Source organism: Tiliqua scincoides, chromosome 4, assembly GCF_035046505.1.
Source record: "Tiliqua scincoides isolate rTilSci1 chromosome 4, rTilSci1.hap2, whole genome shotgun sequence".
Classification (NCBI taxonomy): Eukaryota; Metazoa; Chordata; class Lepidosauria; order Squamata; family Scincidae; genus Tiliqua; species Tiliqua scincoides.
The window spans coordinates 98,147,077-98,174,746 of NC_089824.1; the positions used below are offsets into that span (position 1 = coordinate 98,147,077).

Sequence of the window (27,670 nt, forward strand, 5' to 3'; positions counted from 1 at the left end):
TAATATGAGGGCTGCTACCATCATATTTATGTGTAGGATATTAAGATGTGTATAGCGGTGCCCCCACGGGCCTTGAAGGCATCTCCCTCTCTCGCGCCATCTCTCATTATATGGAGTGTTGCTTAGGAAGAGATTTTAAAGAAATATTCTTTTTCTCTCCTGAGACCTATCACTATAGTCGTGACTGAACTACTTTATCAAGGAGGATTATTCAGAGTGCCCCAAAGTTGGCTAAACTCTGAGTCATTCCTGTCACCCGTGGAAGCTCATTATGTGTTTGAATCCCATCCATGGAGAAGGTTTTATGCCTAGTTCTCACTGACTCCTTTTTCTGTGTTGCAAGCAGCATTGTTCGAGGAGAGAGCTGCTGTCTTGGCAGGCCCTGGATGGAGGGAGAGCCCTGAATATCTGTCTGGCAAGCTCATTTCTCTAGGAAAGAGAGCGCTGGGAAGGAAAGCTCTTTCTTTGCCACCCTGGCACTACGTCCTTGCCCATTGACTCAAGCATTCTGAAAGCCCTGAGTAAAATATATGATGTGTGTTCACAAACAAAAGGTTTGAAAGGGTGGTCACAGCTGAGGCGCAAGTGGCATGACTTTGATGTTTACTGTTTTTATTCCTGATATCTCTACATGTGGGACCTTGAGTAGAGCCTTGACATAACTGTTTACAGAAGTGAGAGCACTGAAGAATGAGGCTTGCTGGAGTGCAAGGAGTCACTGGCTCAAATCCTGAACCCTTCTGTTCTTACCCAGCTGGTTGGGGAAGCTTGGCTCATACACTGGATATTTTTTATTGGGAAACGGTATACTGGGGATTTGTGCGATGTGTGATTTTTAAGGCTATTTTATTGGCTGTTTTTATTGTTTGCGTGTTTTATTTATTGCCTGTGATGCCAATAAAGGTTTCTGATATCTGGTTTATTTTTAGCTGATTAGTAAAAAAAAAAAAAAGTATTTTGGACATCAGGGACCCTTCTGCCATTGGAGAGTTGCTGCCTGTTCGTGCAACTTCTACTGTATTGGATGGACCAATGGTTTGATATGGTATAAGATTGTGTCATATATTGACACGTACAGTAGACCCCCACTTTATGATGGTGATCTGTTCCAGAGATAGCATTATATTATGAAAATTTAGCAGTGTGACCCATTGTTTTTGGGCAATTTGTTCCAAGGCCTCAGAATTTGATGTTTCTGCCACAGAGTGAAGCTATTTCCCTCTCTAAAAGGTGATTTTAATGATGCTTTCTGCGTTCTTTAGGGGCCATAATGATCAGTTTACACAATGTTGTAATTATAAAACACCAGTTACAAGGCGTATCCTCTCCTCAATACACATGACTGCCACATTCAAAACACAGCTACCAGCTGAGATGCTACCTCGAAAGCTTGCGTTTAGCAGCATTTTCATCAGGGATATCCTTTCCTCCTTACACACTGCCATAATGTTAAACACTGCTGTTGGCTGAGATGCTACCAAACACTTGCATTTGCACAGCTGTATGGTAGAGATGGGTGAAAACTATGATCGTGAAATAAAAACACGTAGCACCACTTTCTGTACTTCTCATTTTTGTAGCAAAACAAAACAAAACAGCCACCTCTACTGATTGGCTTATTTATCACCCACAAGATCTGGCTGGCTGCGGTTGTGAGCTCATCATAATGTGGACCTTGTTTTACTATGGAGAGTCCATTGTAAAGTGATTTGATCATAAAGTGTAGAAGAGAGCAAAGGTACTAGATATGTAGGTACTAGAGCTACTAGATATGTAGTAAATATATGTAGATATGTACATACTAGATATGTAGAGCTACTAGATATGTAGGTACTAGAGCTACTAGATATGTAGTAAATGGATATAAACTTGATGGGCTCTTGGTCCAGTACATGTAAGATGGGATGATGTTTGTCAGCTTTTGATTTCAAAAATCCTGGCCAGTCAGGTTAGGCACCTAGTGACATAGGGGAAAGCCTGAAGGAATCTAGCAGACCAGCGACTCAGGGCCTGATCCAGACACGTGCATGCCGGCTTACCGCCGGCGCGTACTGTTCCAAATGTGCTGTAAGGCATGGTTGAGAGCCCTTACCATGGACCCAGCACAGGAGCTACAGTGCTGGGCTTGCATTCCACCACCCGGTGCTTGCCTGGACTGCCTGGCGGCAGAGAGATAAGTGGGGGCATGGGGGGAGGTGTGGGGAGGGTGGGCTGAGGCAGAGGAGGAGTAGTGATGGGGGTGGGAGTGGGGAAGTAGGGAGGCGGGACCAGCAGAGCTCCACTGCACCAGATCCTGAGCCCCATGTTGGCCTGAGCTGTCCCGGAATCGAATAGCCCCATTGCCAGGCTACTTCCCTTTTTAAAAAATTTAAAATCTTATCTTCCCCCCAGTAACCATATTTTAATGTAGCCAAATCTGATTGGCTAGATGGTGTCATCAATTTTACTCAAGAGAATAAACTTGGTTTTAAACAAATAAAAAATTAGCACCAAAACAGAAGAGGGCCAGCGTTGAGCTCAGTTTGTAGCACCATCACCTTAACGCCAGATCCTAGGGGAGGGCAGCTCTGCAGGGCACCACTTGAATGTTTTGTAGGGCACTCGAAACGTTCGGGGAGGGGGGCATTCCACTCTGTGAACCCTTTTGTCACCTTTTTTGCCCCCTGAAAAATTGCCAAAAAGATACACATGCAGCCATAGAGACTTGTGTGATCACAGTGGCACTTTTGGAGCTGCCAGTATTGTGGAAAATTGCAGTGGTCATGATTACCGCCCCCGTGTGGAGACACTGCTTCACGTAAATGATGTTGGAGTACAGACAGGTCTCAACCCTTTGATGGCCTGAACATGCTCATTTGGGGGCTACTGTCAGTGGTGAACAAGCTGAAATAGTGTGCATGTAGTAAACACGCCCCATATTTTCGTGTATTGTTCAACTCAATAATATCTTTAGTAAATCTGGGGAATTATTTAAAACAAAGGAAAAGTTGCAGGCTGCCGAGTAAATATCCAGGTTTTCTTGAGAGACATGCAAACGGTGCTCCTATCTTAGCATGAAGGCAAAGTTAATGACAACGGGGATATTTAGTTCCATAAATAAACCACCCTGTATGTATATTAAAAATAAATATTTTTATAAAGGGAAAAAGAGTATAGCTATTTTCTTTTTCTTATGGGCCAGAGTAACTTACATGACAACTTGTTAAATCGATTTTATGTTTCTTTCAGATCTACTATTGAATATTTTTTTAAACTGTAGATACCATGGCAACCCTATTTCTCATATGGAACGTATGTTGCCTTAGAGATAAAGAGCTCATAAATGCACAGGTGAAATAGAGTATGGCATGTAAACTCCCCTCCCTCACATTTAAATGTGCATCTCAATCATATTTTTCCCCCAACTCAATTCAGTTTTTGTGTCAAAAATCAAACTTTTGCAATCTTTTTTAAAAGAATGGTTTCTTGAAACATATATAAAGAGAAACAATCTCAGCTTACACTTGTGTGATATGATCTTCATGGTGGTGCCATTTCTGTATCTTCCTTTTGAACCTGAAGGGATTTTGTTATAGGATTAGACGGTGAGATGCAAATGCCTTTTTGCCTTGTTCCAGAGATGCGCTGAGATGCACATAATGGTCTCTTGCACCAATGGAGGTCCCTGTTCATTTCAATGGCAGTCACCGATCTGCAAATTTAGGATAGGCTCCCTCCCTTTCAAGGTATGGAGATGGCCTTCCAATAGGTGGACTTTGTGCACACATTGGGGCCTTCCTGCTGAATCAGGATGCCCGTATTTATATTTTACTGGGAAGACAGATAGAAAAAGTTTGCAAATATAGAAATGCAAATCTATTCAGCATTAGATAGCTGCATGTAAGCTGATGTTAGAGGCATTCATGGCAAAATTTGCTCCACGCTTAGTAACACACCTGGATGTCTGTCAGACAAGAAAAGCATGAGTCCTAACAGCTGTATTTACCTGGAAGATACAAGGGAACTGAACCAGATTCATAGATGCATATTAAGCACTATTCTAGACTCTTTTGATACCTTGCTTCCAAATATGTTGTCAGAGTCCTTGGGAATTTAAAGGTTCAGTCCTATGCCTTGCAAGCCCACAGCATGCAGTGCTTTGGGAGAGGTGATCAGATGACTCAAAGAGGTAAGTAAAAATCTCTGGGCACAATCCTAAGCAGGTCTACTCAGAAGTAAGTCCTATTCTGTTCAATAGGAATTATTCCCAGGAAAGTGAGGATAGGATTGCAGCCATAGCTACTGACAATAGGCCGTCTGGCTTCCAATGGGTCTCCTTGGACCTACACCAGTTATTTTGCTGATGTAAATCTGAAGAGACTCAGGGAGTAGGTCCAGGCTGGGAAAATGGGTTAGTTTATTGGCATGTGTGGCTGCCATCAAGATCTTCTCCCTCTTACCCCTAAACCTCCCCCAGCCCGGGCTGCTCCCCACCCTGTTCCTCTCTTGAACTGCCCCCACTGCTGGCATGGCCTCTGGCTGTTTGCACTGGCATGCTCTGCTCTCAGAATGACCTCATGACTTTTATGCCGTCATTTGGAGACTTATAGTGGAAGATTGTGAGACCCCCCACCATAAGCCCAAGATAGAGTTGGGCAGCCGGGGTTGAAAATACCCTTCTAAAGGAATGTAACTCAGATCTACTAAATACCGTAGATACATATAGTATGTGACATTTTTGCCAAGTAATCAAGCTCCAATTCTCACTTCGCCTTATCTCTGGGTCAATCAGAGGGCAGAGCCTTTCCACTCTGAACAGTTTCTCAGCTGAGCTGTTGCTCAGCTCAGGCAGGCACCTCATTAGTTGCTACAGTTACTTTCCAGGGACATTCCAGCCAAAGTTCACCTTTTATTCTCCTTCCTTCTGCTGCAGCCTGGTTCTGCTTGGCAAATGCTTGCAAAGCAGGTCTGTTTTTTGAAACACCAGGATGGAACCCTCCTTCCCAGGCTACAGTTCAGTGCACCCTGACTTCAGAATAACACCCATGGAAAGCAGTGGGTCTACTTCTGAGTAAAAAGTGTTGCAAATATCTCATTTCTCTGCTGTGAATTGAATTGCACACTCTCAGTTATGTGTTATGGGTTGTATGTTGTATGTAGAGCTTCTGGCTTAACACCCCAGGCACCTTAAAGGAGGATTTGATTCATGGTGGTTCCCAACCTTTTTCACTTGCATATCCCGTGGCAGCCCATTTCCATAAATTGTACCCTTCATATAAGCAAAATGTTTGTAATTAATAATACAAGCCTTTATCTCCTCCATATCTCCTCCATATGTTTTGCACCAGACATGTGCTGAGAAATTCTGGGTGATCGATCACTTTCCATATTATGTTTCAGTTTTTATACTGTGATGGTTTTCAATTACTGGTTCATAGATGAATTGATGACCAAAAACTAGCTATTGGTGGGGCTTTCACAGCCAACTAGCTACCTCACTTCCTGGTCCTTGCAAGACATTCTGGAGCATGGCCTGCCTTTTTCTGCCATTATTTCTTTCTTTTTTAATTACCCCTAAAGGTCCTGTTGAGTGTCCCTGGGAGTACGTGAATCCCAGGTTGGGAACCACTGTTTACTGGTATGTAGTTTACAGTGCACTTACTCTGATAGTACTTACAAAAAGGTGGTGAAGATCAGAATTTTAAAAAAGAATAAAAATGTATCTTATGATCTTTTACTATGTTTTCTAGTAAATTAGATACTACAGTCCTTGGGTAACAATTAGTGGTGGGTTATTTTTCAGGATCTGGCCTCAGGTAAAATCAAACTATAGTCAGACACCCCTCTAAGTTTAACCCCCGACTTATCCGAGGGTCATAGAAAATTCCATGATTGTTGGCTCAAAAGCTGCCCTTGACTTATCTGTGGGATTGACTTATAGGCGGGTATCTGCAGTGACTCCTCAGATTTTTATTTTTGGGGGGTGGCTTTTGGATTTTACCCACCTTAATGCAAAGGCCCCAGGCAAATAAATTCCCGCTGCCACCCTCTTGAACAAATATACCTTTTATGTATTTTAATAGCTGTTAGCTGCCTTGGGTGCCCTCCGGGGAGAAAGTCTGGTTACAAATTTAATAAATAATAAATAATAATTAATAATTAAAGCACTGGTTCCCCAATGTTATAGAACCGGGACCCACTTTTCAAAATAACACTCTTTTGGGACCCACCAAGCATTATGAGAGTTAGATCCCAATCCTAACCAACTTTCCAGTTCTGGCATAGCTGTGTCAATGGGACTTGTGGTGCATCCTGCAGTTGGGTGGCACTCACAGAGGCCTCCTCAAAGTAAGGGAATGTTTGTTCCCTTACCTCAGAGCTGCATCACCCTTGTGTCGGTGCTGGAAAGTGGAAAGTTGTGCTCTTAAAAAGAAAAGGTTCACTTACCAGCTGCTCAAGCCTCTGGTGTTGTCTTTTTTTACTATGATGGGGAGGACCACCTTCTGGAGTATTTGTTGAGCTCCATGTTCATCAGATCAGAACCATTCTAGTCGCATTGCATTCCCCTAGACCCGCCCTTCAAAATAGACCAAGGCGTGGCCATCTACTCATGAGTAAATACACATGTGCTGCTCCATTTCACCTTCCATAGGGCTCAGTACATTTTCTGTGTCAGCTATTAGCTTGTCAATTTTGTGACCAATCAAGAATCAGGTTGCAGCCCACTGATGGGTTCCGACCCTTGCTTTTCAAGCATATTGGTACTTGGGAATGGTTGATTTTTGCTGCTGTATTCTGTGTTTTAATATGTTTTAGGTTTTGATTTCACAGGCTAACACACATCTTGCTTCCTTAAACGTTACACCAATCCCTTTGTATATTTGGGGTGCTGATTCCAAAAATGGCATCAGTTTTGCCCTATCACATCTAGTTTTGGAGATATAGTATGGGCTCTTTAGTGAATGGTTCAAGCAGCTTCCTCATGAGGAAGCCTACACCATGGCTTTCTCATGAGGTAGCTGCTTGAACCATTCACTAAAGAGCCTATACTATATCTCCAAAACTAGACGTGATAGGGCAAAACAGATGCCATTTTTGGAATTGGCACCCCAAATTCCTATCAAACCACCATAAAGTTTGGGAAAAACTTTTCTGACCCTCAGTTTTGTAGGCCTGTGTTTCTTAATGTTTTGTAATTGCCTGACAGCCCAATCCTAGGCATGTCTACTCAGAAGTAAGTCCCATTAGAGTCAGTGGGATTTACTCCCAGGAAAGTGTGAATAGGATTGGGCTGTCAGTAATCTATTGGTAAACAAAGTCATATTTTAAAAATAAATCAAAATGAAATAGTATCTGTGGTAATTCATAAAAATACACCTGTTAGGATTGTTTTCTAAGTTTCTCTCGAGTAAATTTGCACTAGGAGGAATGATTTTCTCAATCTCTCCTTAACTCTGCAGTCTTCTGTGCCCTATGCCAGTGTTCTTCAGCCTTGGGGTCAGGACCCCAGTGGGGTCATGACAACGAAAAGGGACTTCTGGACTAGAGCACCACCAGGTAAAGGGGAAAGCATCTGATGCGCCCCTTCAGATACCAGAAGATTAGGTACCAGTCCTGCTCAGGTTCTTAGTAACTGTGCTAAAATAATTAGTGCCAGTCTTTCACTAGTCTTTCACTAGTGCCAGTCTTAATGATAACTTTTTCTGTTCTCTCTAATATTTGGTTACAGTGAACAGTGCTGGGAGGGCATTAGGAGGGTGGGGAGTGAGTGACGACAGGGGTGGGGGTGGACAGATAGAGTCCTGGGAGGGAGATGGGATAGAGATCCCCACTCTCTGTTTGATTGATTGATTGATTGATTGGGGTTGTGGCACAAAAACGGTTGAAGACCACTGCCCTATGCAGTCCTGTTGGAGGGGGGTCCTGATCCCAATGGATTTCCCGTTGGCACTGAGGACCACTGTTGTAATGAGGCCTGGGGATGTTTGTTCCTGTGAGCTTCCTGCTGTAGTTACTAAAGACAGAGACAGGAATCACTGTGATTTTTTCCTGTGCATTTTCTTACTTTGCCTTCCCCTAGGTTTTAAACAACTGTGATTCGTTTATTTTTAAGGGAGAAATAGAAATTACAATTGTTTCAGCAAGCACATTCTTTTTAAAAGAGGGAAGTTTTCTGTTCAGTCCTATTTTATTCCTTTCTGGTTTTGTTAATACTAGCTCTATGTGCCCCAAAGAGCTTTTGTCTTGCATTCCTTGAATAGCAGTCTCCATAAATCTGAGGCAAACATCTTTTGAAATGGAAAGAGTGTCCATAAGATTTGTGGAAATATGGGGATGTGCAGCTGCGGGTGTTGAGGGGAGTCTGCCACTCTGAAAAAGTGGAGCTTTGAGCTTTGAGTGGAGCTCAAAACTATCCCACTGAGCATGCCCAAGACCTTGGGTATTTTCTGTAGCTCTTTGGATTGTTACTCTTGCCTGTGGTGGACAGATCACACCTGCATGACTGGTGACCCACAATTCCAAACACAGTCCATCAGGCCTGTATGGTCAGCTCAAGAGAGCTGTTCCATCTTTAAAGTCTGTCCAGGTCTGCCAAAATAGGGAACAGGGTGTTCAGGCATCTTGCAAACCACAATATGTGGTCAGTGGGCTGATCTGGCTTGGTGGAGAACAAGTTGTGCTGGGCTAGGATAAGTAGACATAAAACAATATCGTGTGGATGAATGAGTTAAGAACTGTGCAGCAGATCATATGGTTATATATAGACGAGATGACAACAGTGTAATTTTATTGGGTATGACTTACAGCCCAATCCTATGCTTCCCAGCGCCTGGAGGAACAGCGGCACCAAAATGGCTATATCCTGCAGGCACAGGGAAGCTGCTGGAGATCTCCTCAGGGACCTCTGAGGTATCCTCTGGGACCTCCTTTTCAGCCCAACATGGGGGATAAGATCTGGTGGGGGATGCTTCCACCCGTCCTATCCCCCTCTTGGGCTGGTTCGTCCCCCTGCCCCACCCTCCCCCCACTCTGGAAGGCTACACCGCTGTCTGGCAGTCATTCTCACCTCTGGCGGCTGTGCAGCATCCTCCTCCTGATACTGGTCCCAGTGCCAAGTGGTGTTGGCCCAGTGCTGGCGCTCCACACGCCAAGGGTGCCCATAAATGTACTTTACAGCACATTTATGACACCACGTGCCTGCGCTGCAGCTCAATACCAGTGTTAATGGCCCATACGATTGGGCCCTTAAACCCCCAGGGGCTTTTTACTCTCTTACCTGAAGGGAACACTTCCCACATACACACAACATATGAAATCTAACGATCTACTGGTTTTAAGTCTATCCAAGAACTTGCCCATGCCCAGGGACACTTTTTGGCTTAAAAAAAGAAAAAAGAAAAACACCAGACCTCTATATAGCATTTCACAAACAGCTTTGGAGATTCCTTTCAATGTTTAAAGCAATTTGCCAGGTGGGACAGGGAACTTGTATTAAAAAACCATATCACTGACATCCCCTTGGGCCTGCAGAACTAGTTGCCTGGTTCTTTTGGATCCTAGAGTTAGGATTTTTCTGAACATAGCCAAAAACGAGGAAGTCCCTTTGTGCATGCATCGTTTCTAAATTACTGTAGATATATTTTCTAAAGTTATAATTACATCAATTGATTTCAAGAATACTAGTACAGAACAATGATTCTGTCATGCTAACAATATTGTACTATCAATAACTGCTTTGACAAATGCCTCACAGCATGCACACTTGTTGCTCTTCTGTTCTCTTACAAATTATTATCTCCAGGTGATTTCAAAATAATGATTTATCCTTCATTCATTCATTCATTCATTCATTCATTCATTCATTCAAATATTTATATCCTGCCTTTCTATTGAAAAGACACACAACAGCTGGCAGCGACAAAAAATAAATACCAATTAATAGAGAAACTGTTTAAAAAAGGAATAACATACATAGTTAAAGCAATGGAAAATAATTCCATTGTCCATATTAAATGAAGGCCCAGTCCTGGCCACAGACTGAAGAACAACAGTGAGGTGGACAACTGATTCTCTTCAAGTAGGGTGTTCCATAACCTGTGTGCTGCAATTGCCCTTCAGGTGACAGGGTCACTACAGGTGTGTGCAATAAATTATTTTTCACAAAAGAAACTGGCATATCTAAATTGGTTTGGAAATGCAGAATATAGCAGATCTCTTGCCCATGCAGTGCTGTTTCATCTATATTCTTTCAAAACTTTGCTCTGATAATCGAGTCGTAATCATCAAATTGAAAAACAAACACCCCAGCACATCACAGATGCTATTGGGTTGAGGAAATGGACATAAAAAGCACTTCCAAAATGTACAAACTCCCATTAACTGTCATTTAAATATTGTCAATCAAATTTGTTTGCATCTGGTACTGATGCCATGTGAAATTTATTTACTGAAAACTTTCAGTCACACATGGGGAATTTTACAGATGGTGTCTCTCCTCATTTAATCCCCCCATTCTCCCTGTTACCTCCCCTTCCTTTCCCCCTTCTCCCTCAATCTTCCTACCCCTCTGGACACATATACTCCAGCTCCAGGTGCCTCTGCCCCCCTCAATTTGATTTTTTTTAAAAAAATATAGATCTAATCAGCTGCATGTTAAACAAGAGGGGCTCTTTTATGTATTCTGTGTTAGGACAAGCTCAGCATCGCTGTAGATCACTAGAATAAACAACTCCGGCTGATTCAATTACAATGCCTTGGCCAAGCCTTTATCTGCTGGTGACATCATTTCAATCAAAATGTAAAATAATACAATCCAATAGATGCAAGGGGGAGAGATAGGACACAGCCTGCTGCACTTAGTCATTTAATAAAAAAAAAGAAAAAAAGTGAAAGGGAGCTCCTTCTGACATGCTTCTAGGACTTCCATTTCCAAACTCTATTACCTTGTATAATACTATTCAAAAGAATTGAATGCAGGAAATTGTCTATTACTTTTTATTAGTTGAAGCTGTTATGTAGGATTCAGCCTACTGCACTGTATTTTTTTTCTTTGTTCATTTAATTAAAAAAAGCATGAAATCTTTCTGTTGTTAGGTAGGCAGGCAGGCATTCACACTAGAACTGCTGTTTTGACCAGAAGCATTTTTCCCCACCCTCTGTTAAAAAAAAAAAAAAAAAGATTGTTAAGCAGGAACTTGGCCTCTTCCAATGCCCCGTTAAAGGAAAAAGAAATGTCAGCTAATGTATTTGGTCATCTGACTTGGTAGAAGGATTCTAGGGTTCAACTACCGTCTTTTAGTATTCAGGTAACTTCAAATCTTACCTCTGCTGTTAATTCTGACTAGGTGAACTTAGGCAAGTCACTCCCTCTCAGCCTCAGCTCCCCAACTGCAATATGGGGCTAATAATATTGACACTACAGGGTTGTTGTAAGGATTGCATCAAGCGAATACATATGAAGCACTTTGTGCCCTCAGAAAGCACTATACAAAGCACTATACAATATTATTTTTGTCAGATTGCTGTGTGGTTACTTACCCTCTGGCATACACACAGCCAGGCTGCAAGCTTTCATACTGCTACATATTCTTGCATCTTAAAAAGAATGGATACCATGATTATGCAAGTGTCTAACATGTACAAGGGTACATTTGTTCATTTCAGACACTGACCCAGCAAATATATGGGAACTTGAATGAGGCCCGCTACCGTAACATTACCCCTTTCCATCCACACACATTCTTTCCCCATACTTACAGCATATGAAAAGCATTTGAAGCATTATCACCTGGGTCAAACTTTTGAGGTGGATTAGAAATCAAAACAATTGTACTGAAGGGAAGGAAGTGGTTGGAGAATTAATCAAGGACCGAGAAAATGTTTAACATTCATTGCATTGGTTAATAGTTATGTACAATGTAAAAACAAAATACTGAGCCCCTGATGGGACATCATACATACCTGGAGTGAAGTTTTGCTAGCAAAGTTTTAAAAAGTATCAGCAATCTCAGAAATCAGGGAATGGAGTCAGACTAAGCAGGGACAGAGCAGAATGTTCTGGGCAGAGATGGTGCATCGATGAATTGGATAGGTCAAGTGTGAAGCCAGGCAGATCATGGCAGAATCGAGATGGAGGTGAATCTTGAGTTTACTGTCTTTTCAGATCTATGAGGGTCGCCCAGAAAGTAATGCACCACATTTTTTTGCTCAGCCTACAGTAATGGTACGAATGCAAAACTTTAGATATACATTATTTGAATTTTCAGGAGTGCGCACACAAATTTTTGGTTTCTTCAGACAGATAGCGTAGCTGCAGCAGTGTTTCAAAATGGCGTCTGTAAGTGATGTACGTTACAAGCAGCGTGTCGTCATTGAATTTCTCACTGCGGAGAAAGAAACTGTTGGGAACATTCACAAATGTTTGTGTACAGTTTATGGAGAATCTGCAGTCGACAGAAGTACGGTTAGTCGCTGGGCACAGAGGGTGAGGCCATTAGAAGGCGGTTCGGCAGAGCTCCAAGATTTGCAGCGTTCGGGGCGGCCATCCACAGCTGTCACACCTGACAAGACGCAGCTTGCTGATGTGCTCATTCGCGAGGACCGACGCATAATGACTAGGGAGTTGGCGCTGAAGCTGTCAATCAGCAAAGGAAGTGTGGATGCAATCATCCATGCTCTTGATTACTCAAAAGTGTGTGCACGATGGGTTCCGCGCTGTCTTACGGTGGACCACAAATCTCTCAGAAAAAACATTTCTTCTGAGTTGCTGAAACGTTTTGAAGATGAGGGGGAAGCGTTCTTGTCCAGGATTGTGACAGGTGATGAAAACTGGGTTCACCATTTTGAGCCTGAAACAAAATGACAGTCGATGGAATGGCGTCATCCTCAATCTCCACAGAAGAAAAAATTCAAAGCAACTGCTTCCGCCAGTAAGGTCATGATCACTGTGTTTTGGGACTGTGAGGGCGTCATACTCATTGATGTGATGCCAAGAGGCAGCACCATTAATTCTGAAGCTTATGTGAAGACATTAACCAAACTCAAGAAGCGCTTCCAGCGACTTCGGCGCCATAACAACCCAGGTGAATGTTTGATTCAACATGATAACGCTCAGCCTCACACAAGTTTGAGGACTTTGGAACACATCACTAAACAGGGTTGGACTGTGTTACCCCATCCACCCTACAGCCCTGACCTAGCTCCCTCAGACTTCCACTTGTTTGGGCCATTAAAGGATGCCATTCGCGGAAGACATTTTGAGGATGAAGAAGAGGTGATTCACACAGTGCAGAAATGGCTTCGTGACCAGAACAAGGAGTGGTACCGACAGGGCATACATGCCCTTGTGTCTCGCTGGAGGAAGGCCATAGAACTGGACGGAGATTACGTGGAAAAATAGGGAGTGTAGAAGAAACATCATTCTTTCTTGTGTGTAAGTTTAATTGTGTTCAATAAATAATTGTTGAAGAAAAAAAATGTGGTGCATTACTTTCTGGGCGACCCTCGTACTTACTGGCCACATGATATAGAGTTTTCATGGTCAGACCAATAATACAATGGGTGGTTGGCAACCATATACAGTAGGGTTCTCAAAGTTCTTGGGAGTAAACCTCCCAAGATAAATCTTTGCAGGGACAGGGAAAAAAGCAGTGATGCAATCCCTAGGATCATGCCACTTTGGGAACAGGAGGGCTTTTTAAACACACATCTTACTTTCTGCCGGGGTCTGGGGAGGCAGAGGAGCCCCATGGAGCGCTCTGCAGGGCTCTCCACAGCTTGCAAAAAGTGAAAATAAAGATTGTGACCCACTTCTGTGTTGCAACTGTGAACACAGTCAGTTTGAGAGCTACTCATATACAGGATAAGCTGTGTTCAGCTTTGTGGGCCCATCAGGACATTGAGCACCCTAGTCTTGATTAATTTGCTGGGAAGTTCAGTGGCACTTTCTTCCCAGGAAATCTTTACCAGACTGAAATATGAGGTTTCAATTTTAGAAAGCAACTTTGGATAAAAAATATGGGGTTTGAACTGCCTTGTTAAATGCTTTGAATTTCAATCAGGAGAAAACCTTACTGTCCAATTTCTGCTCCTAATCACATTGATTATTCTAACGACACCTACTTTGAAAATGATCTGATCAAATATAACAAGCTCTGTCATATAATCCTAAAACTTACTTCTGGAATGAAAATTAACTGGCTACACAATTAGGGTATAATTCACAATCCATTTACATTGGAGTCATACTACTTAAGTCAATTTATCCAACAATGTAACACCTAAATCATTTTAGGTGCTCCAGAAATACCACCACCATCACTACTGCAGCATAAGAATACATTCCAGCAGGGACATGTGGTGAGGGTGTGGGAGGTGAGACAGAACCACCCCATAGTAGTCCATGGAAAAGCACTGCAGCTGCCCTGCCTGCTTACACCTGAGGAGGCTCTCCTTACACCTGAGAAAGCTGGTGTAAGGAGAGCCTCCTTGCGTGCAAGCAAGTGAGGCAGCTATAGTGCTTTTCCATGGACTACTATGGGGTGGTTCTGTCTCACCTCCCACCAGCCACACCGCACATCCCTGCATTCCAGTGGTCCCAGTATACCAGGGGCAAACAACTTCTTGTAACATTCCAGTGGTCCCAGTATACCGGGGCAAATAACTTCTTGTAACTGACCCTGGTAGATCGTTGTCCTTATTTCGCTTGACCTTTTTGTTTGTTTTTAACATGCAATGGCATTTCAAATGTTCAAGTTTCAGTTTCCGCCTCTGTGGGTCTCTGAGTGGGAAAGGCCACGTTTGACTCTAGTGTAGAGGCATACAAATGCACGCGCATGAACACTAGGACTGTATGTAAAGTGCGTCCAGCCATTTCATACACAGTGACTAATGAGGGACCATTAGTCCATTGTAGGACCATTATGTTTTTTCTAATCCATCTTTAATCTAAAGAACAAATACCCCTTTTGCATTCAAACCCTACCCAGCCCCAGGCTGTGGCTAAGTTTGCTATCTAAACATAAAATGCAAACATGCTTCTTTCCACCCCAGAATCACCTATCTGGACAATACATGTTGCTGAATGTATTTGAAGAATGTCAGTAACTTTTATTATCAGTGCAACCAAATCCATTGTGAGAATAAACATTCTATTAAAATTCTTAAATTTTGGAAACACATTGTGATACTCTGTTTCAGAATACCAGTGCTAGATGAACAAGACTGGAGTCAATGCAATACTGCAGGTGGAGAAGAACCTTCAGCAGTGTGTAACTGAGGCGAAGATGCTCAGACTATGGTCTTGAAGTGTTGAGTAGCCCGAAATCTTTCCATTTTCATCTGTGAAATGTTGGAATTGCCACCATCTCAAGCACTACATGCCTACTGCATGTTATTTACTTAGTGCTTCAATCAGAAACACGATCATTTTATTTGGAAGTGAGAGCCATTGATTTTGGTCAGTTACTTTTGAGTAAGTGCCCTTGAAATTGCAGCTTTACGTATTTTTTTTTTTTAAATTCCATATGGACACAACAGAAAGTGAAATCAGGAGAGGTAATTATCTTTTCTAGAGCTAAATCGAGCAGAATGATTGGCTGATGGGCTTCTTTTAGCGGAACAAAATTCTCCAGGGGGAATATACAATCAAATCAATTTTATTGGCACTGTTATAAATGATATGACTACTTAATAGGGATAAATGCCAAGAGACAGATTAAGTCAAGTGTTTTTCAGCTGCTTTTAAATGCTAGATACATAATATTATTTAGCATGTTTGCTGTTCAGTTTGGAATAATCTGAATCGCACAGTGACTGCAATTTAGTGCTTATTTAAGGGAGTAATTATGCTAGACTTCTGTTGGGCCTGGCTTTCACTAGGAATTGTACTACTGAGTAACATTTGCAGATGAGTAAAATTCAAGGGCACAATCCCTCCAAAGTTATGTCCTTTGAACTTTTTTTCTCCCCAGTAAGAGCATTAAGTGTGTGCTTAAATCTTTGGTTTTGCAATCAATGGGAATTACATTTGCTGTACTTTGGCCAGATCATGCCTGAATAAAGCAATCCCTCCCACAGTCTCACTCAGCAAGTGAGGTTCTACACATTTTTCAATGCTGACTGAGGCTGAATCTATATGTGCAGTAGAAAACCAGCACAGCAGACACATGGCTCAGCTAGACTCTTTATTCCTGATATGTGCACTTTTTATTTGAAAGGAGCACAATCCTATATACATTTGCCATCAAAGAGACACATTCTACCTCTTGAGCATTTTATCATGTCACTGCTCTCTCTCTCTCTCTCTCTCTCTCTGTGTGTGTGTGTGTGTGTGTGTGTGTGTGGCAGCAACCTGACTTGTTTTTGAATGGCTCAGATCTATTTGACTGCATGACCACCTGCTTGACTCCAAGCATCAACTGCAACACAAGGAACCCCATTTCTTTCCTTGTACATACGCTATACAGCAGCTTAGACCTACAACCACTTCAGGATGTAGGTGGGGGACATTATACTAAGCCCCCAACTTACATCCTGGTCCTATTTTGGAGATTTGTCCAGAAGCTGGAATGGATGCAAGTTGGAACAGTGCTATTGCACCTGTGTGAAACCACAAGACTAGATGGACTATACCTGCACAAAACGCTGACATGGCCAACCAGCTGGCTATTACCAGCTTAGTGTTATTGCACCTGTGCAGATGAAAAGCACCAGTGCAACCACCATAAACTGGACATCCAGAACACGTGAAACCAGTGTATTGTTCACTACTTCCTCATATATAAAGGCTTCCTTGTAACATGGGGGGAGGGGTTAACCCAATTTTTTCCCTAGAGTACTGGTTTTCTACTCGCGAGGAGCTTTTGCATAGAAAAGCATTCAGAAATGTCATCTACCATCTGCAGTCTGGGGTAGTGCAGTCCATTTTACCACCTCAGGATTCTCATTCTGCTGCATTTGTAGATCAGAACTTATACATACATCAGCAATGGCTTGATTTAAGCATTATGAGCCATTGCTAAAATGTTTATTCACACTGTAGCTGCAACATTGGTCGTTGGCTTCCCACATGAGTTGGCTCAATTCTGTTGTAAATTCCTACCTTGCATCAGGTCCGTGCAAGCTGGTAGTAATGGAAAGGGCATTTATACAATAAAGGCAACCAAAATAGGAAGCTGATTATAGTCCTTAGAACTGCAGTGTTAAGTATTGCTTTCACATGGAAGCAGTTTTCAGTGGCAACCACACCATGCTGAGAATGTTTGAACCAGCAATATGATAAAACATTTGACTCTGTCTTCAATAACACTTTAAATAAAGCAGGTACTAAAATTCACTGAAATATCATGAGAGGTAACTAAGTTAAGGGCACCAAACCTGTTTCGCACAGTGGGTTGAATAGCATTCATGGCACCTGCTGAGGGCTGGAAGTGATGTTATTAAGTAGGAAGTGATGTCCTTAAGCAGGTGATTACCAGCAATAAGTTTTTTTTTTCTCAGTTAGGAACTCATTAGCTGCAAACAACAGAAGAGGAAAATGCACAATTCTTGATCATACAGTAGAAACTCCAAAGCTGACCACCTCTTTGTAATGACCACCTCCTTAAGCTGACCTAATTTTCACAGTATGGACAGAAACTGCATATACACTATGGGAGACCAGCCTCTCCATATTGAACACCTCCATAAGTTGTATCTTTACCACTTCGACCATTGCACAGAGTATTAATTTACCCTCCGTAAGTTGCCCACTGAACGCGATACTGTGGGCCTGTGTTTTGTCTGGTTTGTCCCATCTTGGAATAGTAAGAAGCCACGCAACAATCCCTCCCCTACGCCTGCTAGCGCGTGTGCGAAAGGGTTTTTATAGGTGGGCACACTGCTCATAACTGACAGACCTGCGCCAGCTGCAGATTGTACCTGGACATGTACCAAGTTGTGAGGGACATGAGGTTGCTTGTGCATAGTGAAGTCACTGTCCTTTCACTTTGGTTCCCATCACCAGTGCATTAATTTACACTTATATTGAAACACAACTGCTATTTTGCTGCCTATTCTCCTGGTTTGGAGAGATCCTTCTGGAGCACTTCACAATCCCTTCTGGTCTTTACCACTCAGAAAAGTTTAGTGTCATCCACAAACTTGTCCACCTCCCTGCTTATCCCTATTTCCAGGTCATTTAACAAATGTTGAAAAGCACCAGTCCCAGGACAGATCCTTGAGGTACTCCACTTTCCACCTCTCTCCACATTTTTGTCAATTGTGCATTGAACCCACTCTCTGTTTCCTGGTCCTCAACCAGTTCCCAATCCATGAGAGGACCTGTCCTCTTATTCCCTGACTGTGGAGTTTTCTCAACAGCTTTTAGTGAGGGAACGTATCAAACACCTTCTGGCATTTAGTGAATCTGAGGAGACCCAGTGGAGGCCCGGCAGCCTAAGTAAAAGTTTGTGTGTGTGTGTTTTTTAGCTGTAGGGGCTATGTAACATGCTACATACTATGGGCTGGCAAGGGATAGCATTGGTCTGCCTGTTTGCTATGAAACCAAGTATTTTTTTTTTTTACCTTACAATTTTTTTAAAGCTTATGAATTTTCAGGGTTTTTTTTAAAACACTGATTGCGGGCTGTTTGTTCTCTCTTGATAAAGATGGTTGGCAACCTTCAGTCTCGAAAGACTATGGTATAAGCCTACAGCACCTGGTATTCCCAGGCGGTCTCCCATCCAAGTACTAACCAGGCCTGACCCTGCTTAGCTTCCAAGATCAGATGACATTGGGCATGTGCAGGGTAACAGTTGCTGCTATAGATATAGATGATATAAATAGTAAGCATCACAAGAGGATCAATTCTCATTGATATTTGCAATAAAACTTTTTAAAAATTCAATCTAAATAATAACTTGGCCTTGCTTTTGTTATCCTGGGAGCTAAACATGATAATATTTAATTGCCTTTTTCCCTGTATGTTGACCACCTCCCTATGTTGACCAATTTACTCCAGTCCCTTGGGTGGTCAACTTAAAGAGGTTCTACTGTATTTTCAAGATATGGAAGAGCCCGATCATCATGCGGGCAGCCATTTCAGCAGTGACAGCAGAAGAGGTGCTGCTGAAAGGGTGATATTGGGCTCTCTCGGTGTTACCCATTCAGCAGTGGCACTTCTGCCAATGCGTCACTTCACAGACTAGCAGCTAAGAGCAGTTGATGGTGTTGCTGGGACAGCCAAACTATCACTAGGGCTAGATAAAGAGCTTTTGTGGGCTGCATCCGGCTTGTGACCTTATGTTTGACTCCCTCCCCTGATCTAATATTTGAGGAACAAATTTTTCTAAGTAATTCCTTCTGTTCCCAGTAGATCTATATAGACTTAAATTCTCCAGTCCTAGCTTGAATCCTCTGCGCTAGTTTAAATAAATCAGACTTTCTAAGTTATCTTTGAGATCCCTAAGAAGAAACCGTTTACTGTACATGCACAACTTTGGTTGTACTCCGAACATAGAAATAAATTGGATAACCTATTAGACACAACCTATATTTTCAATAGTGATAGGAAAGAAAAAGGAATTCAGAGAAGATAAATGTTTAGCAATAGTAGTTGGAAAGGGAAGGAAGTCTCGCTCTGTTTGAGTTGCAGAAGAAACTGCAGTGCTCCAGGTGCCAGGGCTAGCCTTAGGCACTGCGGGACACAATTGGAAATGTTTTTTGCGGGGCCCCAGGTTTAGAGCCAAGGTCTGTAGAATCTTAGCAATATAATTATAATTTAGACTATATATCTCTATGGTAGAATGGAAAGCAATCAAAATGTGCCCTTAGATAATGCACGTGAGTCAATGGACAAAATGGATCTAAGCATATTTTATTATAAAATGGCATACATGGAAGCCTACAAAGAATGTGTAGTTCAAAAGTGTAGATAAAAATATTTGTAACACACAAGAAAATGCCCCTCTCTGGTGCCTGGATGCAGCTCTGGATATCCCTCTCTCTGCTGTTTTGAACTGTTGAACAAGCAATGAGGGAAGGTTAATGTCCCTCGATTGTGCCTGGAATCAAGTACAGGCAAGAACCCCGTCCCTTCAGCAGCATTTTCTGTTTATTTGTATTGGATTTAATTGCTGTGAGCCAGTTAGGGAGTGAACTGTTGGCTGAGTTCGAAATATACTAAATATCCGATATTTATAATAGCCGATATGTTTAAAGCTATGTGATCTTCCTCTGAGATAAGACCATTTTACTTTACACTCACTGAAGGCTGATAGATAGATAGATAGATAGATAGATAGATAGATAGATAGATAGATAGATAGATAGATAACTTCTTGTGCCATTCGATGAGTGTGAAGTAAAATGGTCTTAGATGAAGTTCGCATAGCTTCTATCTATCTGTCTGTCTGTCTGTCTGTCTAGTCCGTCCGTCCGTCCGTCCATCTGCCCGTCCGCTCGCCTGCAAATTTATACTCCACTTTATCTCTTTTATGCCCAATGGGCATTCAAAGCAGCTGTTTTCTTAGGATTTGACCTCCAGCTCCCTGAGTTAATGAGCTTTCAGGTTTGACCTCAAGGTTGGACCATCTGCCCAGATCTTACAGCAGCTTTGTCTTCTATACCTAGTGTATGAACTGAAGGCTTTTCCCAAGGCCTCTCTGAAAAGGAAAGCAAAGCAAATTACCAGTCTCCAAATCCAGGAGAGGCAGCTCAGACTTTCAAGCTAAATTGGGTTACCTTTCTCTGAAGGGGCACTATTGAAGAAGACAGAGAGTCATTCAATAGCAATATGATATGAAAGTGCCACTGGTTAAAATTACCTCCAGCTCTACTGTGGGGCTGGGGCTCTGAAAATCATCAGTCCCTGATTAGAGAAGAAGGACTCAGTTAAGACTGGTCTCTGTCAACGTCAACCTATCTGTTCAGTGGAATCTCTCAAATGGACTGTATCCACAAGATCTGACTCCATGTCCCAGGACCTTGTAGCCTGGCCAAATACAACATGCAAGAAATATCATTCAAAGATTTTTAGGCAGATTCTTGGGAATTGACTATATTACCTGTGATTAGTGTTGGCTCCAAATGTAATGTCCAGCAACATTTGCAGTGGATTGCGAGACATAAGCTTGGGTAAGTATGAAGAGATATGGGGACTTCAAAAGAATAACCTCCTAGACGTCCTAGACCATTTCAATGAGACCAGCAAACTGGCTCACAAGCATTCAGCATATCCCTGCTCCTGAAGAGGAACAGATCAGCTGAAGCAGGTAGGGCATTTGATTTAGGAAAATACTGTACCTTGTGTGGTGCAGTAACAGGTCCTTCTGCTTTTTAGTGGATGGGTTGCATAAAAATGTACAAGAAGTTGACAATTACAGTACAATCCTAGGCATGTCTACTCAGACGTAAGTCTCATTGCATTCAGTGAGTCGTACACCAAGGTAAGTGTGTAGTATTGCAGCCTTATAGTGCAATCCTAACTGTTCCAGCACCGGTAAAACAGGGGTGCACACTGTTGCAAGTGTGCCGGAAGTAACGTTGTGAAAGTGCAGATGCTCCTGATGCCAGTGCTAAGACATGCACTGGCCTGCCAGGGCCAAATCATGGTGGAACACCCAATGAAGCAGGTAAGTGCCTGCCAGGCAGGGGAAGGTGGAACGGAGAAAGGAAGGGGTGTAACAGAGCTGGTGGGGGAGCAGAGAGGGGGCGAATTGGGCCTGGGAAAGGTGCAGGAATGGTAGCAGGGGCTACCACCATATCCTACCCTCCTTCCTAGGCCTGATTTCCTGACACAGGGCTGCTTGGACTTGCATCGGCAATTTTGCTGGCACAAGCAGTGATGTAGTTAGGGGGGTGTGGGGTGTGGGTCACACCAGGTGACACGACCGGGGAGGTGACACCACTACTTGCCAACATTTTTTTAAATTTTGGTATTTCTGAATAATACCATCATGTTGCATATCAATTGATGTGTAATTTTATGCAGAATGCAATGAAATAAAATGCCTTGAAATATCTCTATTCTGTCAAAAGTTGTAGCCAAAAGACCAGAGGGGGCAGGGTGACGGTACATCACAATGCCTATTGCCTGGGGTTTTGCCCCGCTCATTGCATGGGAGGATGTCCATCATAGGGGTGACATGCTGACCTCCTGTAAAAGGCGATGCAAACCCTTGTGATGCCACTGGGCACAAGCTTGATTAACTCCATAGTGGCTGCTGGGGTTTATGCTGAGGGAAGTAGACGAATGTCCCTTTACTTTGGGGAGACCTCCAGCAGCCTCTCGTCCCACACTGAATACAGCAAAGACCGTTTTGGCGCCACTGCATCGTAGCCCAGAAAGTCACTTAGGATTGGGCTGCCTGAGAGGCAGAGGAGGGAAGACAAAGCAGGGAGTTTCTCCAGGCGCCCGGACACCCATCTAAAGCGACTTCTCCCCCTCCCCTTCTGAGCCATTAGGGAAGGTAAGAGCAAAGCAGAGGAGGGTCCTCCGCTTTGCTTTCACAGCCATGACTGGCTCGGAAGCAGATGGGGAGAAGCTTTATAAGGGTGTTCAGGTGCCTGGAGAAACTTATTGCTTTGCCCCCCGCCTCCAGGACCTCCTGGGCCGAGAGGGTTCTCATGTAACAGCATATGTATTCCTGAAGAACAGAAATCCAGAGCACTGAAAGAGTTATGATATTGATCAATGGAATTGAAAGAATAATATTGAACAAATGCTGAAGATCTTCAGAAGCAGAACCTTTATGTCAAAGTATTGCTATAGCTGCCAGTAACTTGACTGTTTTAATATATACTGTTTTAATATATACTTTTGGACTATTGAAATGGTTGATTTCAGGACCAGTTTGTGCCAGCTTTTCAAGGATGTCGATTGTACATGCTTGTAGAAGTTAAAGCTGAGGTGGTCTCTGCAGGGGAATTCTGCTGGAGCATCTTCTCACTTTGCTTTCCTCATGATCCTCATAAGGAGAGAGTCCCCACTGCTGCCCATTCACCACCTCGTAGCACTCTCTTGTATTTACATAGCAGAGGGAACAAAGGAGTAACTGAAGCTGTTTGATGTTTTGGTTCTCTTATTTCCTCTTAGTTGCAGTTGGCAAAAGGAAAAAAAGCAGCAGCTAACCAAGAACAAAACTATTTCCCAATTTCTTGGCCTCAGATTGTTCCACTTTACAAGCTGGTTAAATAGAAGCCAAACCACATTTGAATCCCACTACATTAGAAAAAGAAAATCGGCTCCCTATTTCAGATAGGCTTGCTTGCTGGAATTGAAAATAATATATTGCAATAATTCCGCGTGCCTCAGGGTTGGCTCAGATATTGTTTTCTCTACTTGTAGCTTTAAGGGTCAATCTATGCATTCAGAATTCACATAGAAAAGTTCGCCTAAGACTGTACTGTGGATGGCAGTACTTTTTAAAAGACAAGTAACTTGCATGCATGAGGATAAAACACAAGCAAAATGCACACACGGGGGGGGAGGGGAAGACAACTGTGCGTCAAGACTCAGTGTAGTGGCCAATGGAGCTACTGTATAATTTGGTGATTAAAGGAAAACAGATGAGGATGAATATGCACAAAATCAACTAAAGTACTCAACCCCCCTCCTCTGGGGGGAATTCAAACTGAGTCTAAAATGGTTGGCAACCTTCAGTCTCGATAGACTATGGTATAAGCCTACAGCACCCGGTATTCCCAGGCGGTCTCCCATCCAAGTACTAACCAGGCCTGACCCTGCTTAGCTTCTGAGACCAGACGAGATCGGGCATATGCAGGGTCTAAAATGAATTAGTTCAAACTCACTTGTAGCCCCCTCCTATGGAGAAGAAAGCAAGAGAAGGAAATGGGAGATGATCTCCTTAAAAGAAGAAGGGGAAGAGCAAAGAGGGGGAAAACATGGGGGGGCATAATGTAGGGAGATTAGATAGACTTCCCGATGGAACCTAGGAGAAGGGGAGCTTTCATGGGCAAAGGAGAAAGAGGAGAGAAGGACAATGGGGGAAGTTAGAAAGGGAGAATGAAGGGGAAACAAATGGGGTTGGAGAGAGAAGGGTTGAAGTCATTCAGGCAGTGGAAAAGGCTATGACTGGGAGTGGCTCTCTGTAACCTGAAGAGCTACAGGCAAGAGATGAGCCTAGAAGCAGGCTGTGAATGCACTTTGCCCATTTGCAGTGGGTGAGCGGCTCTCTCACCAAACACACTGGACCAATGCTTCAAGTCTCCAGAGGGAAACCACCACTGACAAGGGAGAGACTCCTTCTTCTGAGTACTTGCTGGATTGGTTTGTTTGGGAAAGGAGGCCTGAGGCTGATCTTGGACCTCCAACAAAAACAGTACACTAAGAAGAAGGTTTTGCTCCCTCAGATACAGCACACAGCACTCACAGAAAGGGAAAAAAAAACGAGTGTGAAGTTAATTTGATCTAACAACAAGGTTAGGATAGCAGGGATTGGTTGCTCTTTTGTAGGGGTCAAAGTGGCCAAGAGAGTCTTCCTGGGCAAAGAGAGGTCTCAACCACAGAAGCAAGCATGCCCTTAACATGGAGTAGGGCAGTACCGTGGAAGGGAGAAAAGCAAGAGAGCCAAGCTGACCTTTTTAGGAAGGATCACTTGGAGAGCGAGGAGAGGCACATGGTTAGCTGGCCAGCCTTGTGTTGGCTCAGCATCTTCAGTAGCCCTTAGGGAGACAGAAAGACTGAAAGTTGGAAAGGAAGGGTTTTGTGAACAGGGCTCCCTCTAAATTCTTCTGTGCTGTGCAGAGCCCTGTTGTGGCTGTGGTCATCCAGAGCTCACATTGCTGAGCTCTGGAGTGCTGAGAAAATGACAGGGGACTTCAATGCCTCCACCGCTGCCTACACAATTCAACCTGGTCAAATGCAAGCTGAACAGCTGCTATTCGTGGAGCTGCTGCACCTACCCTCTCACTGCCATGCCTGCCCTGTGGCCAGGCACAGCAATCTTCTTCAGCTATGCAGGGCTTCGTTATAGCTGGGCAGCACTGCAGGGAAGGCTGATTGTGGGGATGGCACAGTGATTTTTGGACAGAGGCTGGAATGGGGATGTCTTGACACAGCACCAGCAGGTTAAAGAGCCAAAATACTGCAAGGTGGGGGAGCAGAGAAGGAGACGGCCAATAGTGGAACAAACAACATCCACAAACAAAGTCCACTGTTGCTAGCAAAGGACCCCTGCTGGGTTTTTATTTATTTATTTATTCATTCATTCATTCATTCATTCATTCATATGTCACCTATCTCAGCAGATTTTCATCAGACTTATTGAAGGCAGCCCCAGAAGCAATGTATTCCCCCCTCCCATTATAAATGGGCTCTCCCAGCTTGCTAATTCAGCTGTCTCATATCTTGAAAATATGGACAAGATTTGCACATTTTCTCTTCTGTCATTTGCAGCTGATGAGTTTCTATGTGAGAACAAAGTGCTTATTTATGGCTGTCATCTGCTTAATGATGTCACTTCCTGCTGAATGATGCCACTTCTTGCCCTCGGCAGGCATCACGAATGCTAACTTCAGCCCTCTGTATGAAACGAGTTTGGCATCCCTGTTCTATTCATATAGAACCTTTCATTCTATAGATGTTATCCTTCAAGGTGTGGTCGTCTCTCTGGCTGCGCAGCTCTTGCTTTCCGAGCTTTCTGCAGGTATCTGCAAATCAAGCCAGGCAGGATCAAGTTGTTACCATTCTTCCCAACTGACTTCTTTCACATTCCTTCCACCCTCTCACTGCAGCTTAACAGCGACCCCTCTCTTTCACAGAGGGTTATCACAACTTGTCAGAAACTTCCAATTTCCCATCCAGGCATGATTGAGTGGGATCCATTCAGCATTCTTAGGGCAGGCAGCAGCTCAATCCTACATTCTAGCCATACGTAAGGAACATAGGAAGGAACCATTTCTGTAGAGGCCTCATGTAGGCATTTAGAATATTTATATAATGCTTTTAAATTTAAAAAAAATGTTCTCAGAGCCATCCATTTATATTATTTAGCCATTCCTCATTGAAATTAAAAGATTTAACTTAGGCTGTATTGTAACCCAGAATTATAGGGTGCTTTAGCACAATCCTAACAGAGGTTCCGCTGACTCTTAGGTCATCAGAGAAGGCCTTTTTACAAGTGCCGCCGCCTAGGGAGGTATGTGGGGCGGCTACAAGAAATAGTAGTGGCACCAACGCTATGGAACTCCCTTCCCCTTGACTTAAGAATGGCTCCCTCTCTTGAGACCTTTCGGCGAGGCCTGAAGACCCTTCTGTTTAAACAGGCCTTCTGAGTTCTCGGCCTTTTAACATCTTTTTAACATCTTTTAATATTTTTTACAGGCCTGATTCTTTTATGACTTGCTGCTGCTCTATGCTCTTTTTACCTATTTTTACTCTGACTGCTGTTTTTTATGATGTGTTAATATGTTTTTATTTGTTTTTAAATTATGTTTTTATATGTTGTAAGCCGCCTTGAGTCCCCTTGGGGAGAAAGGCAGGATAAAAATAAAGTTATTATTATTATTATTATTATTAAGTTAGGTCAATACAGTTATCCCCATACTGCAGATGGCAAGGGCAGGGCTGAGACAGTGAGAGAATGGCTTACCTACATCCCAGTCCTAATTCCCCATGCGGCAGTGCAGCACAGGGAGTTAATTAGTTGCACTTTTCTTCATCTGGCTGAGGATATTTTCATAGCAAGACAGAGAACTTGTGCTTGCTGAAGTTTTGCCTTGTATATTCACTTAGTTTTTTGTTTTTTTAATTGCTTGATCCCATTTCTAGCATCAGGGGTAACCATCCACTGGCCTATGAGCCAGATCAGGCCCTTGAAGCATCTTTATTTGGCTTCTAGGGGCTCCCCCAAATTCTAATCAAGGTATTGCAAACATTTTGTTCTCAGTTTCACTTGTAACCAGCAGAAGCAAGAGAGCATTGTATATAAATTAATTTTATATAAACATTATTATATTCTTATCTGCATTGCTATAGTAATAATACACTGTTGTATTTTTGTATTGAGTGCACATCCTGGAAAGGCAAAAGACCATTGCCAATTTGCCTCTGGAGGGGATCTTTCAGGAAACATTCATTCCTCAGTCCCCCCAGTTGATGACCTTATACCAGCCAAGTGTTTGTGAAGCCCTTCCTGCTAATTGATGCCAATGGTATTATAGAGCTGGACTATCAATGAGGGGGTTGGGCTGTTCCTGTTCCTGGACTAGTTTCTAGAAAGTAGAGTGACCCCCCAGGTGTACAGAATCTGGCCATCCCTGCAAAGGAGAATAAAAACGCAAGGATGGATGGGTAAGATGAAAGAATGAGGTGGGATCAATCTGTTTTCCTCTCTCTCTCTCTCTCTCTCTCTCTCTCTCTCTCTCTCTCTCTTTCACTCCCCCTCTCCTTCTCTCTTTCCTAAACAAGCTAAGAGTTTTTATAATTCATCACCTGGCTGACAGATGAGTTCTGCTGGAGAATATTAGAAAATGTCTCAAATCTCATATATATGCTAATGGTATGCTGAGAGTGGTTGGTGGTGTGCCGGAGTTTTTAATCTGTCTCGACCAGTGTGGAAAGTGGAGGAGACAAGCCATTGCACTCGACAATTTATGATCAAACAACTGAATTGTAAAGAAAGAAGGACATGCAGAAAGGGAGAGTAATTTTCTGATTTAACAGCGTTGTTACTACAAATAAAGAAATCTT

At 43.0% G+C, this 27,670-nt stretch overlaps 1 pseudogene; it reads right to left on the minus strand.

The window, feature by feature from the left end:
• Positions 1-18,664: 18,664 nt before the first annotated feature.
• LOC136649891 (5S ribosomal RNA) lies at positions 18,665-18,787 on the minus strand (annotated as a pseudogene).
• Between the last annotated feature and the right edge of the window lie 8,883 nt (positions 18,788-27,670).